This window comes from Dipodomys ordii, unplaced genomic scaffold (assembly GCF_000151885.1).
Source record: "Dipodomys ordii isolate 6190 unplaced genomic scaffold, Dord_2.0 Scaffold10, whole genome shotgun sequence".
Lineage (NCBI taxonomy): Eukaryota > Metazoa > Chordata > Mammalia > Rodentia > Heteromyidae > Dipodomys > Dipodomys ordii.
In genome coordinates this window covers 9,839,113-9,850,433 of record NW_012267226.1, presented here as the reverse complement: position 1 = coordinate 9,850,433, position 11,321 = coordinate 9,839,113, and the positions used below count along the sequence as shown (strand labels likewise).

Sequence of the window (11,321 nt, the reverse complement as noted above, 5' to 3'; positions counted from 1 at the left end):
CCTGGGCGCTGTCCCTCAGCTCTTCAGCTCAAGGCGAGCGCTCTACCACTTGAGCTACAGTGCCACTTCCTGTTTTCTGGTGGTTTATTGGAGATAGGAGTCTCTCGGTCTCTCCTGCCCAGGGTGGCTTTGAACCGCGATCCTCAGATCTCAGCCTCCTGAGTAGCTAGGATTACAGGCAGGAGCCACCAGTGCCCAGCTAGCTCTGGTATTTTTGAGTGGAAATGGTTGTGCCTTGGGTGGATGAAGAGACAGTACCTGCCCAGAATATGCACTTCTCTGATCTTCAGGACTGTTTCCTGGGTCCTCACCTACCTCTTTGGACATCTTCTTGGGCAGGTAGGCGGGATCCTTCTGCACCACCTGAGGGTCTCCAAAGAAGGGCGGCAGAAAGAGCTTCCATGACCTTTGCCCTCCGCTTTCCAGAGCTCCAGTTCTTTCCCCAGAGGTACCTGCTAGAATGGAGGGAGCTGGCCAGGGCAGAGAAGAGGTTTCTGCTCAGACCCCTGCCAGGTGAGCACACCTATTGTGCTTGAGCTGATGCATGTATTTGTGTGTGCCTGTGTGTCTCAAAGCATGCAATGAGTGTTCCATGGGTTGTACGTGTGCAAGAGCACACAGGCATGCATCTGTATATGGACAGCACATGGGGTGCCCCTACCTGCTCAGGGCCTAGCATGCATTGCCTGTCCCTGGCTGGAGTTTTCCTCTTTATGGTTGTTGTAACTGGTCTTTATGGCTTTGCCTTGGGACCTGGTTCTGGCTCCTTGCTGTGGTCCCCACTCAGCAGTGACTGATCCCTGGCCACCCATTCAGCTGCCTAGGGACCCTGGGGCCAATGTTTGTCCCCTGTTTCCCCAAATGGAGGCATGTAGAGGCTTCCTGCCCGGAGTCTCAACTCTGCCAAGGCGGAGGGAATGGGGAACAGCTGCGTTGGGCCGAATTCCGGCTCCGTATGGATTTAGTTTGACAACAAAGCTCTCTCTGTGTGTTCTCAGGCCCCTTACATAACAGGGGTGGGGGTGGGTGGCGGTGGGTAGGCAGTAGGAAGAGGTGGAGATGGAGACCAAGAGACACTGGATGGAATGGCTGGGAATGTTACAGGATGGGTAACTGATGATGCTTTAAGGAGGAGGCCTCTGAAAAGGGGAAGCTGCTGCTTGGCCCTTTGGATGTGGAATTCTTTGCTTTTTCCTTTCCTTTCTTTCCTTTTTTTTTTTTTTTCTTGTTGTTGGTTGTGGGGCTTGAACTCAGGGCCTTGGCACTGAGCTCTTCTGCTCAAGGCTAGCATTCTACCACTTGAGCCACAGCTCCACTTGTTTTTCCGGTGGTTGATTGCAGATAAGAGTCTCCTGAACTGAGATCTTCAGATCTTAGCCTACTGAGCAGCTGGGCTTCCAGGTGTGAGCCACCAGGGCCTGGCTGGATGCTGAATTCTTGTCATAGAAAAGAATTAGAGGATATATCAAAGTGGAAACCAAGAGAGTTTATTAGTAAAGCAAAAGATTAAATAATATACAATCCAAACATGGGTACAGCCTAACTGATAACAGGTGTGCCAAGGGCTTTAATATCCTGGCTATTTCATTGTTTTTATACACATTACATTTAGTCACTCTTGTGATTATACTATTATCCATTGGCCTCAAGACTTTTAAGATTGATTTGCTTGTTACGCTTTGGTGATTGATGTACAGGCATCATAGCAAAGAAAGGATACATTTTTTTTTATATACTCCCTTTAAGACAGAGGTCCATCCTTGAGAGAAGTGAAACTTTTAAACATCCTTTGTGCTAAGAGGAGTCATTTGCCTAAGTGTTTGTTTTTCCAGGAGAGGTTTCCAGAGCACACTAATAATTTGGGGCAAGAAGGCCAGGTCAGAGGAAGAACCCCTGTTCTTTTACTGCAACTGACGCGGGAGTGTAAGGCTTAAAGCAAAGAAGATGGCACGTCTGTGGTTTTAGGGTTTTTGTGTGTTTGTTTGTTTGTTTTCCTTTGTCAGTCGTGGGGCTTGAACTCTGGGCCTGAGCACTGTCCCTGAGCTCTTCAGCTCCAGGCTAGCACTCTACCATTGAACCACAGAGCCACTTCCGATTTTCTGATGGTCAATTGGAGATAAGAGTCTGGGGGGGGGGCTGGGAAGGTGGCTCAGTGGTAGAGCGCTTGCCTTGCATGCCTGAGGCCCTGGGTTCGATTCCTCAGCACCACATAAGCAAAAAAAAGCCGGAAGTGGTGCTGTGGCTCAAGTGGTAGAGCACTAGCCTTGAGCTGAAGAGCTGAGGGACAGTGCCCAGGCCCAGAGTTCAGGCCCCACGACCGGACCAAAAAAAAAAAAGAGTCTCTCGGACTTTTCTACCTGGGCTGGCTTTGAACCGGGATCCTCAGATCTCAGCCTCCTGAGTGGCTAGGATTACAGGCGTGAGCCACCAGCACCTGGCAACATCTGTGGTTTTTTAATAGAATTCCTCATGAACGTGGTGCTGGTCTCTGAATTTCTGGCTGCAGTTTCCCTCATTTTCCCTGATGTTCCCTGTGACCCAGGAGGAGAAGGAGACTGGTGAGAGACCATTAAATGAGAGGATGGGAAGAAGTATTGATCTTCACCCTACTTTTTGCTTTTTGTCCCTATGGGGCCTCCCTTTGGGTTATCTCAGGATCTGTTTCTTTGTCTCCCTTAGTGTCTCTGAGGTGGTTTTTTTCCCCCCCTGACTGACTCAGAGGTATCTAGGAAGAACTGGGTATGCAGTGGCTCTGTGAGTGGTGCTTATCCCCAGGCTGCAGTGGGGTGGACTGGTCATGCTTTTGTATCTTGAGGACAAGCTTGGTTCCTAGAAGGGCAAGGAGAAGTTGGTGGCTAAGGAACCACATTATCCTAGGCATGGGTTTGGGGTCTGATAGGTGAAGGTCTGGCACATGGTGTGAGCCACCATGGGACCACCACAGGGTGGAAGTGAGTAGGTTCTAGGATCCAGACTGTCACCTGTTCCTGCTGTCTTCCTTCTCTAGGGCCATGCCCACCAGGGCTGGATCAACTAAGGAGTGGACCTTGAAACCTGTCTAGAAGGGAGGCCCCATTGTCTTGGATCTGAGCCTAACGGGCTGGTCCTTGACCCTACTCTTTAACTGAATAGATTCTATAAAAAGAGAATCATTTTCCTCCCTTGCCCTTGAGCTTCTGGTCCCTCCCCTTAGGCCAGCCTGCGTCCTAGCTACCCCTCTTTGCAGTGCTCAGGAGGCAGCCTAACTAGCGTAGATCTTCCTTGTCCCAAGAAGACTGGCCCTATTCAGCCATTTCCTATCCAGGGCGCTCACCCCACCTTCCTGAAGCCCTGTTCTCTGCATACCCACCTCACCTCAACCCCAGTGATCTGATGTTTTCTTGTCATCACTAATCTCCCTACAGCTGTCCAAATAGAGTGGGAAGAAAATGTTCATTTTCTGGAATAGCTAGACCGACAGCCCAGTAAGGCCAGGTAAGCTGGCCAAAGCTGGGTGTGCACTGGAGTGCCTGTGCGGGCCGGTCCTCATTCCTGCTTTTTCTAAGCAGGAGGAAATCAAGGCTCAGATTATACCACAGGGACTGGTGGGGCCTCATTGGTCTCTCCTGCCTTGTAGTGGACCACAGGCCCTTAGGACTACCTGTTTGGGTTATCTCAGGGCCTGTCTCTTTGGCTCTCAGTTTTTCTGAGGTTTTTTTACTTTTTATTTTGCGTCCCAAAGTTCCTGGGAAGAGTTCGATTTGCTCTCAGGCTGCAGTTATTCATCTGATCATGCTTTCATAACTTGAGGTCAAGTCTGGTTTACCAAGAAGGTCAAGGAACGAGGCTACGCATGGGTTTGTGATCTTACGTGTTGGCATTTGGCATACGGTGTGACCGGAATTGTTTTGAGGGATCTTTCTGAAGAAATTCTGTGGACCTTGAGCCTGCTGATTATGAGGCTAGGTGGGTGTGGGACAAAGCTCTCATCCATTGAACAAACCTAGACCGTAGAATGCTTGGTCTCTAGGCACTGCTGTCCTGAGCCTCACTTTCTCATTGCTTTCCCTCCGGTTGACAGATGAAATGCCGGAAGCCTGAGGGCTTATGAGAAGCTGGGAGGGGCCTAGGAATTTTCTGGATTCAGCTGATCCATGAACTGAGAAGACAGACCCTCTCACAGGATTAGGTAAAGGTGTAGAGAGGTTGGCCAGGCCTGGCTTTGGTAAATGTGGGCTGGGAGAGAGCTCTTCACTGGGCTCTGGGTGTGCTGTGGACAGGGCCCTAGCCACAGGCTGTCCCAGGGGCCTCTGCCATGTGATCTCATCTTCTATTGGAACTCCTGTAGCCCCTCCTCAGACCTCCCTCCCCCACCCCCCAAGTCCCTCTGAGTGTGACAGAAGATGGGCTGTGGTCCTGGAAGCTGAGTCTAGCTGGACAGAGGGCAGCTTTTTCTCTACCCAACTTTCCGAGGTCTCTGGAGGGCTGGTGTAGCCACTCCCCTGCTCCTGAAGCTCCCTAGCTCCTAGCTCCAGGGACCTGCAATCAGACAAACAAAACATCAAGAGCTCCAGCTCAAGATGAAGGACTCAGCACATCAGCACCCAGGAATGGGGGAAGAGAATGAAAGGAGTGTCTTGGCTGAGGGTACCCAGCAAGCCCTGGAAGCTGTATGTGAGGGTGGGGTGGGTGGGTAGGGAAGGAAGAGGAATGAGGGCTGTGTGTGTGTGTGTGTGTGTGTATGTGTGTGTGTGTGTGTAGGGGGCCCACTGTGCTCTTGTGTGTACTGAGTAGTGACTAGTGTGCACTGAGCTATGTATGGGGTTATTGTTAAAGCCTGAATGAATATGTTAGTGGGCAGGGCAGGTGTGGCCTGTCAGGGGGCCATTCCTGCTTCCCGGCTCTGTGGTATGATAGAAGTGTGAGTCCTCACACAGCCACCTCCCCCTTCCCCCCTCTCCCAAAGGGGCTGGGTCAGCACAAGATGGCCCTGAGTTCTGTGATTACTCGAGCCAGCCTCCTCCTCTCCAGCATTTCTTTTTTTTTTTGGGTCCGGTCGTGGGGCCTGAACTCTGGGCCTGGGCGCTGTCCCTCAGCTCTTCAGCTCAAGGCTAGCACTCTACCACTTGAGCCACAGCACCACTTCCAGCTTTTTTCTTTTTGCTTATGTGGTGCTGAGGAATCGAACCCAGGGCCTCAGGCATGCAAGGCAAGCGCTCTACCACTGAGCCACCTTCCCAGCCCCCTCTCCAGCATTTCTGCCTGCTCCAGGGACCACTGTTCGCTGTCTATTAGGGTTGGTCTTTTCCAGCAGAATCTAGAATACCAGCTGTTTCCCCCCCCCTGCCCCCAAGCCTCCATCCTCATCATCTCCATTACTTTGCACACTTTTTACTGATGGAGACCACCTTCAGAGGGTCTCTTACCACTGTCTCTGTTCCTGGGGATGGCCAAATACAGGACTTGGATGGCTTGATTTCTCTTGGGAATCATAGACTCCACTCCTCTCTGGCCAGCTCCACTCCCTGCCCCCCCTTTTTTTAAATAACTTCCCCACACTCAGCCCCTTTAACTTTATTGGGGCTGAATGGACCCTCCCATGCCTGAAACTTCCTTGTTTCTGATGGTCAGCGCAAGCCATTTGTCCATGCTTTTGTTGCTGACCAGATAGCCCACTTAGAGGGGAGGGGAGAACAGATCCTGCCCAATTGACAAGAGCCAGAAGATGGAGATTTCTTAAGAATCATTGAGTCCAAACTGAGCTGAGAGCCAGCAGCATACATGGTTTCTACCATAGGGCAAAGCTGAAATTTTATTCACCTCTGTGGGATTCTTGGGACAAAACTTACCCTGTCCTGTGTCTACTTGGGAAGTTAGGGAGCACACATAGTAACCAAGGCACAATGGTTTGATTTAGGAACTTTTTTTTTTTTAACTTGACGATGGTATGTAAATAAGGCCCATTCTATAGAAACTGCATCTGGAATTCTGCTTTTTGTCTTTTCTTGGGCTGGCAATTTGTGGCATGAGCTTCTTGCAATGCTGGACAGGGACAGCACGCTCCAGCTCTCAGTCACAGGGTGAGCCGCTGGTTCCCTCAGGTAGACTGTGCTGCTAAGCTAGGGGCTGTTCAATAGGTCAAGCATATGCTTTGGGTTTTTTCTGGCCATCACCTCATCGTGAGTTGGGTGCATTTCTGTCTCACGTGGAGAGGGCACTTGAACGGCAGGGGTAGTGTTATTCTGAAAATAAAGGGCCACGCATTGGGGGGTACTACTGCCTGTGGAGGGCTGGCACTCAGGCATGGAGAGTAGAATGCCAGAGTGTCTGCTCAGCCTCAGAGGACCTGTCCAAGCTCCGTTGGACTGACCAGGTATGGTGGAACTGCTCAGGGGCCTGGGTGCCGACTTCAGAATGTTGTTATACCTGAAATGTAGGTGAGTTGCTCCACTCTTCCCCAGTGCCACCCCTGCCTCTCCTCTCCCCTCACCTGTCATAGCCAGGGCCCAATGAGCTGGCCAGGCTGGACTGTGTTCTAGGTGAGAGAGATGATGGGGTGGAGGGGGGAGGGACAGGGGTCTGCAGGGAGGGTGTTGTCAAGGGGCCTTGACATCCTCATCTGTAAACAAGCATAAAAGTCCCACCACATAAAGTAGTTTAAAAATTAAACTCACTGCAGAACAATCCCCAAGGGTCTTTTAAAAATTAATCCAGCTGGGTGCTGGTGGCTCACGTCCTGTCCTCCTAGCTAGTCAGGAGGCTGAGATCTGAGGATTATGGTTCAAAGCCAGCCTGGGCAGTGTAGTTCATGAGACTCTTTTCATTTCATTTCATTTCATTTTTTGTCAGTCATGGGGCTTGAACTCTGGGCCTGGGCGCTGTCCTTCCCTCAGCAATTCAGCTCAAGGCTAGCACTCTACTACTGGAGCTACAGTTCCACTTCCAGTTTTCTGAGTGGTTTATTGGAGATCAGAGTTTCATCGACTTTCCAAGCCAGGCTGGCTTTGAACCATGATCCTCAGATCTCAAACTCCTGAGTAGCTAGGATTATAGGCATGAGCCACCAGCTCCTGGCTCCATGAGACTCTTATCTCCAACAAACTACTCAGAAAAAGCCAGGCAGGTGCTGTGGCTCCAGTGGCTTAAGAGCATTAGCCTTGAGCAAAAGAGCTCAGGGACAGCCCCTAGGTCCTGAGTTCAAATCCCAGGATCAGTACAAAATAAATAAATGAATTAATTCATTAATCCAGTGATGTCACATCTCCTCTGGTGACTTTTCTTTCTTTCTTTCTTTTTTTTGGTTGGTTGTGGGGCTTGAACTCTGGGCCTGGGCGCTGTCCCTCAGCTCTTCAGCTCAAGGCTAGTGCTCTACCATTTGAGCCACAGTGCCACTTCTGGCTTTTTTCTTTTGTGGTGCTGAGGAATCGAACCCAGGGCCTCATGCATGCAAGGCAAATGCTCTACCACTGAGCCACCTTCCCAGACCCTCTGGTGACTTTTCAAGACACCTGCAATACTTCAAGCTCCTTGGGATGGCCTGCAGTGTCCTATACCACCTGCTCCTGTGACTCCTCCCTCCACAGGACCTTCAGCCTTTGCTTGTCACCTACAGCTCTCAGACTTGGTTCTGTTTCTTACATCTCACAAGCATAGGGTCTTTGTGCTTCTCTCAGTCCAGACTCCTCTGTCCGTGGCCCCTCCTAGCTTCTCTTGGAAGCTTTCCTTGGAGGTCTTAAGTCAAAGCCATCTCTTTAAAGAGATGGTCCTGATTACCCAGTTGTTTGGGAGCTGCCTGATCATGCTGCTTCTTGGCTGTGGGTCAATAACCTCATAGTATCTATTGTCATTATATTACCTTCAGCATCTATTGGCTGAGGGTCAGCAGTGATAATCTCCACCTAGATATAAACTCCTTGGGTATGGGTCTGTCATCCTGTTAACTACTCTTGTCTGTATCTAAGTCAGTGCCTTGTGTTCAGTAAGCCTAAGAGTCCTTATTGTTTTCTATTCCTGTCATGGGTCCAGCCTCACAGATTTGTGTCCTTGAGCTCCTACCTGTGCTGGGACAAGGGGACTCTTTCAGGCCAGCCAGTATGAGGTTCAGGTAGAGGTGGAGAGATGTGACTATCGTTTTCTAGGTAGTCTCATTCAGTGCCCTAACCCGCTGCTTTAGAATTTGGAAGTGAGCAGAACTGGACTGAGGGTGACAGGAATCAGTTCCACAGAAACCACACCTGCGTGTGAAAGGGGTTTCCTTGTGACACTCAGAAAGAGAAGCACAGCTTCTCTACATGGGCTCTTGCAAGCCTTATCTGTGCACACCCAGGTCTTCGCATAGGGCTATTTTTAACTCACAGAGGGCAGGAGGAAAGACACTGCTGCAAATGGCACTCTGCTAGCCCACACCACAGAGCTCTTGTATAAATTAGAAATAACTCTTCCATCTGCACAGAGTCCTGTCCTGGGGCATACTGTTTACCATGTAGAAGTAATACTAGACTTTGGACTCATTTGCCACCTTGGCATGGCATTGTCCACCCCAGAAGTGTATTCTGCGCTCATCTCTGCACTCAGAGTGGGGTACAAGGAGGAACAAGAAGGGAAGGTCTGAAAGGCTAGCAAAATGACTTAAGTGAGAGTGTCTGGCAAACCTCAAGACCACCAGAGAGAGGAGTGGAGAATGCTCTGTGAAAAGGCATGTCTTTTTAGGGCTGAGATGAGCTGCTTCCACTTCAGTAATGAACCCTGGAGCTTTTGTTTTTTGGCACGTCCAACTGCCTTCCAAAGTAGTACTTTGTTTTTATCCTCATTTATCCAACACAAAACCCCATTCTAGCAAGATGCCAGTGGCTCACACCTGTAATCCTAGCTATTCGGAAGGATGAGAGGTGCAGATCGTGGTTCGAAGTCAGCCCAGGCTGGAAAGTCTGTGAGACTCTTATCTCCAATTAACCAGCAAAAAGCCAGAAGTGGAGTTGTGGCTTAAGTGTTAGAAAATCAGCCTTGAGTGAAAAAGCTAAGGGACAGTCAGTGCTTAGGCCCTAAGTTCAAGCCCCAGTACTGGCACAAAAACAAAATAAAACAGCCGGGTGCAGGTGGCTCACTCCCGTAATCCTAGCTACTCAGGAGGCTGAGATCTGAGGATCACAGTTCAAAGCCAGCCCAGGCAGGAAAGTCCATGAGACTCTTATCTCCAATAAACCACCAGAAAACTGGAAGTGGCGCTGTGGCTCAAGTGGTAGAGTGCTTGCCTTGAGCTGAAGAGCTGAGGGACAGTGCCCAGGCCCAGAGTTCAAGCCCTATGACTGACAAAACAGAAACAAAAAAAAAAGCTCTACTTAGCTAATAATCCATCCCTCATTTCTTCTTCTTCTCTTTTCTTTCTAGCAGTTTTGTTGTTGTTGGAGTATATTGTACTCATCGTTTTCTGCTTATGTGGTGCTGAGGTATCGAACCTAGGGCCTCATGCATGCAAGGCAAGCACTCTACCACTGAGCCACCTTCCCAGCCCTCATTTCATACTCTTTATCTCTCGTCTGCCTTCTTCAGAGGCAACCACCTTCTGAGTAATTTATTCAGGTGTTGACACATGTATGCATGCACTGGAATACTTTTGTTAAAAGCCCATTTGGAGAAAAACAGAACAGTGATCTCTACCTGCTTTTCAAAATGGACTGCTGAGCTTTAGAGGCTACTTGCTAAAGAATGCATGAATTTGCATCCTCTTCTTTCCACATAGTGTTTGTTCATTGTCTGTGCCATGAAGCCTTTAAGCAGATCCTGGGGGTAGATTTTTGTCTCCACCTTTTGCTGTTATGAAAAGTGCTTGCTGTGAGCTGGGTGCAGTGATGTACACCTGCCAGTTAGAAGAGTGAGACAGGATTGATTGAACCCAGGAGCTTGAGAGACCAGCCTGTGCAGTGTGGCAAGAGCTGGTAAAGGGGCGGGGGATGGAGGGGGGCAGGGTTACACGGAGGGTTGGGGTGGGAAGGGATCATTTGTATCAAACATCTTGATCTGCAAGTCTCTGTGCAAGCATAGACTTTTCTGTAGAATAATATGGCACTAGGATACCCAGGGTGGTGAAGGGGATGTTGATAGATATTGCCCAATCCCCACTCACAAGTCTAACCTGTTTTTCACGACATAGTCTCTGTGAGGGCCCTTTCCCCACATCCTGACAGAACTGTGCACCTCAACCACTTGTGATTTTAGCATCAAGAGCCCTAAAAGAACAGTTCTGTAACCACATTGGATTTTCTTTGTTTTTGATGGTCATGAGCACTTTATAGGCTAAGGAAATTGACTGGTTGATTAGACTCCTATGTCGCAAATGTTTTGTCTGTGTGTACGTGACGAAAAAGCAACCAGAAGGAGGTCTTCGGAGTGCTAAGCAATGTTTTATCACTGGGCTACACCCCTAGTCCAGGGTCATAGGGCTTTTTTTTTTTTTTTTTAAGTTGATTTGATCTTGAACTTGGGATAGTGTTAGTCTTTGGAAGGGTAGCAACCGGAAAGCAATCCGAGTAGCGAGTGGAGGGAAGGAAAGGGGCAGAGGCAAAGGCATGATTTATTATTTGGCTCAGTCTCTAAGCCAGACAAAGAAAAGCAGGGGTATCTCCGCGCCCCTTTCGGTGGTCCAGCGGCCTCTGGGAGAGGCTTTTTGCTGAACTCCTGGGGGCGAGGGGGCAGCTTGCACTGTGGGGCAGGGAGGACGGGGCTGCGGGGAGCGCCCTGGAGCCCAGCACAGCCCAGGTCTCCGCAGCAGCTGCAGCCAGATAGACACCAGGCGGGTGAGCCCACCGAGCCAGCTCTTTGCCAAGCTCATCCCCGAAGCAGTGCAGAGCCGAGAAGGCGGTGGGGCCCCCGGCCCAGACACCCTGAAGACCCCGCAGGTGGATGGACACACACGTGTCGAGCTCTGGGCCTGGCGCATGCCCAGCTTGATGCACATGGTGGGGCGGGGGGGGGGGGAGTGGACGAACGTTGATCACAAGTCACGGTGCCCACGTTGCGTGCGTGCTGCCGTCCCAGTGCGTGGAGGTCAGAGGTCAGGGCTCCCCCATCCGGGAAGGCCTGGAGCTAGTCGGAGGCCGGGAAGGCCGTAGTGGCTCAGCGCGGTCGTCCCCTGAGTGACAGAGAAGCCGAGCCCACGGGGCCTGCTGCCAGGATGCCTCTCAGTCTCCCCAGTGGCGCCCAAGGGGGCGGAGAGGCGGGCAGGATGGGCTCGAAGCCGGATGGCCCAGCGGGCGCCCCCTGCGCGCAGGTATGGCGGCCCCAGGACGCCATTGCAGCGGAGGAGGCCGTGCCCCCGGGCCTGGCGAGGCTGGGGCGGTTCCCCC

The 11,321-nt window shown here is 50.8% G+C and overlaps 1 protein-coding gene across 2 annotated transcripts in view; it reads left to right on the top strand.

Annotated features, from left to right (window-relative positions):
- The first annotated feature begins 265 nt into the window (after positions 1-265).
- St3gal4 (ST3 beta-galactoside alpha-2,3-sialyltransferase 4) overlaps positions 266-11,321 on the top strand; it is a 34,944-nt gene continuing 23,888 nt past the window's right edge. Inside the window, exons 1-2 of one of the 2 annotated variants that reach the window (XM_013009853.1) lie at positions 266-339; positions 427-513. The gene's annotated coding sequence lies outside the window, so the exon portion shown is untranslated. The other variant, XM_013009851.1, reaches the window with a different exon arrangement.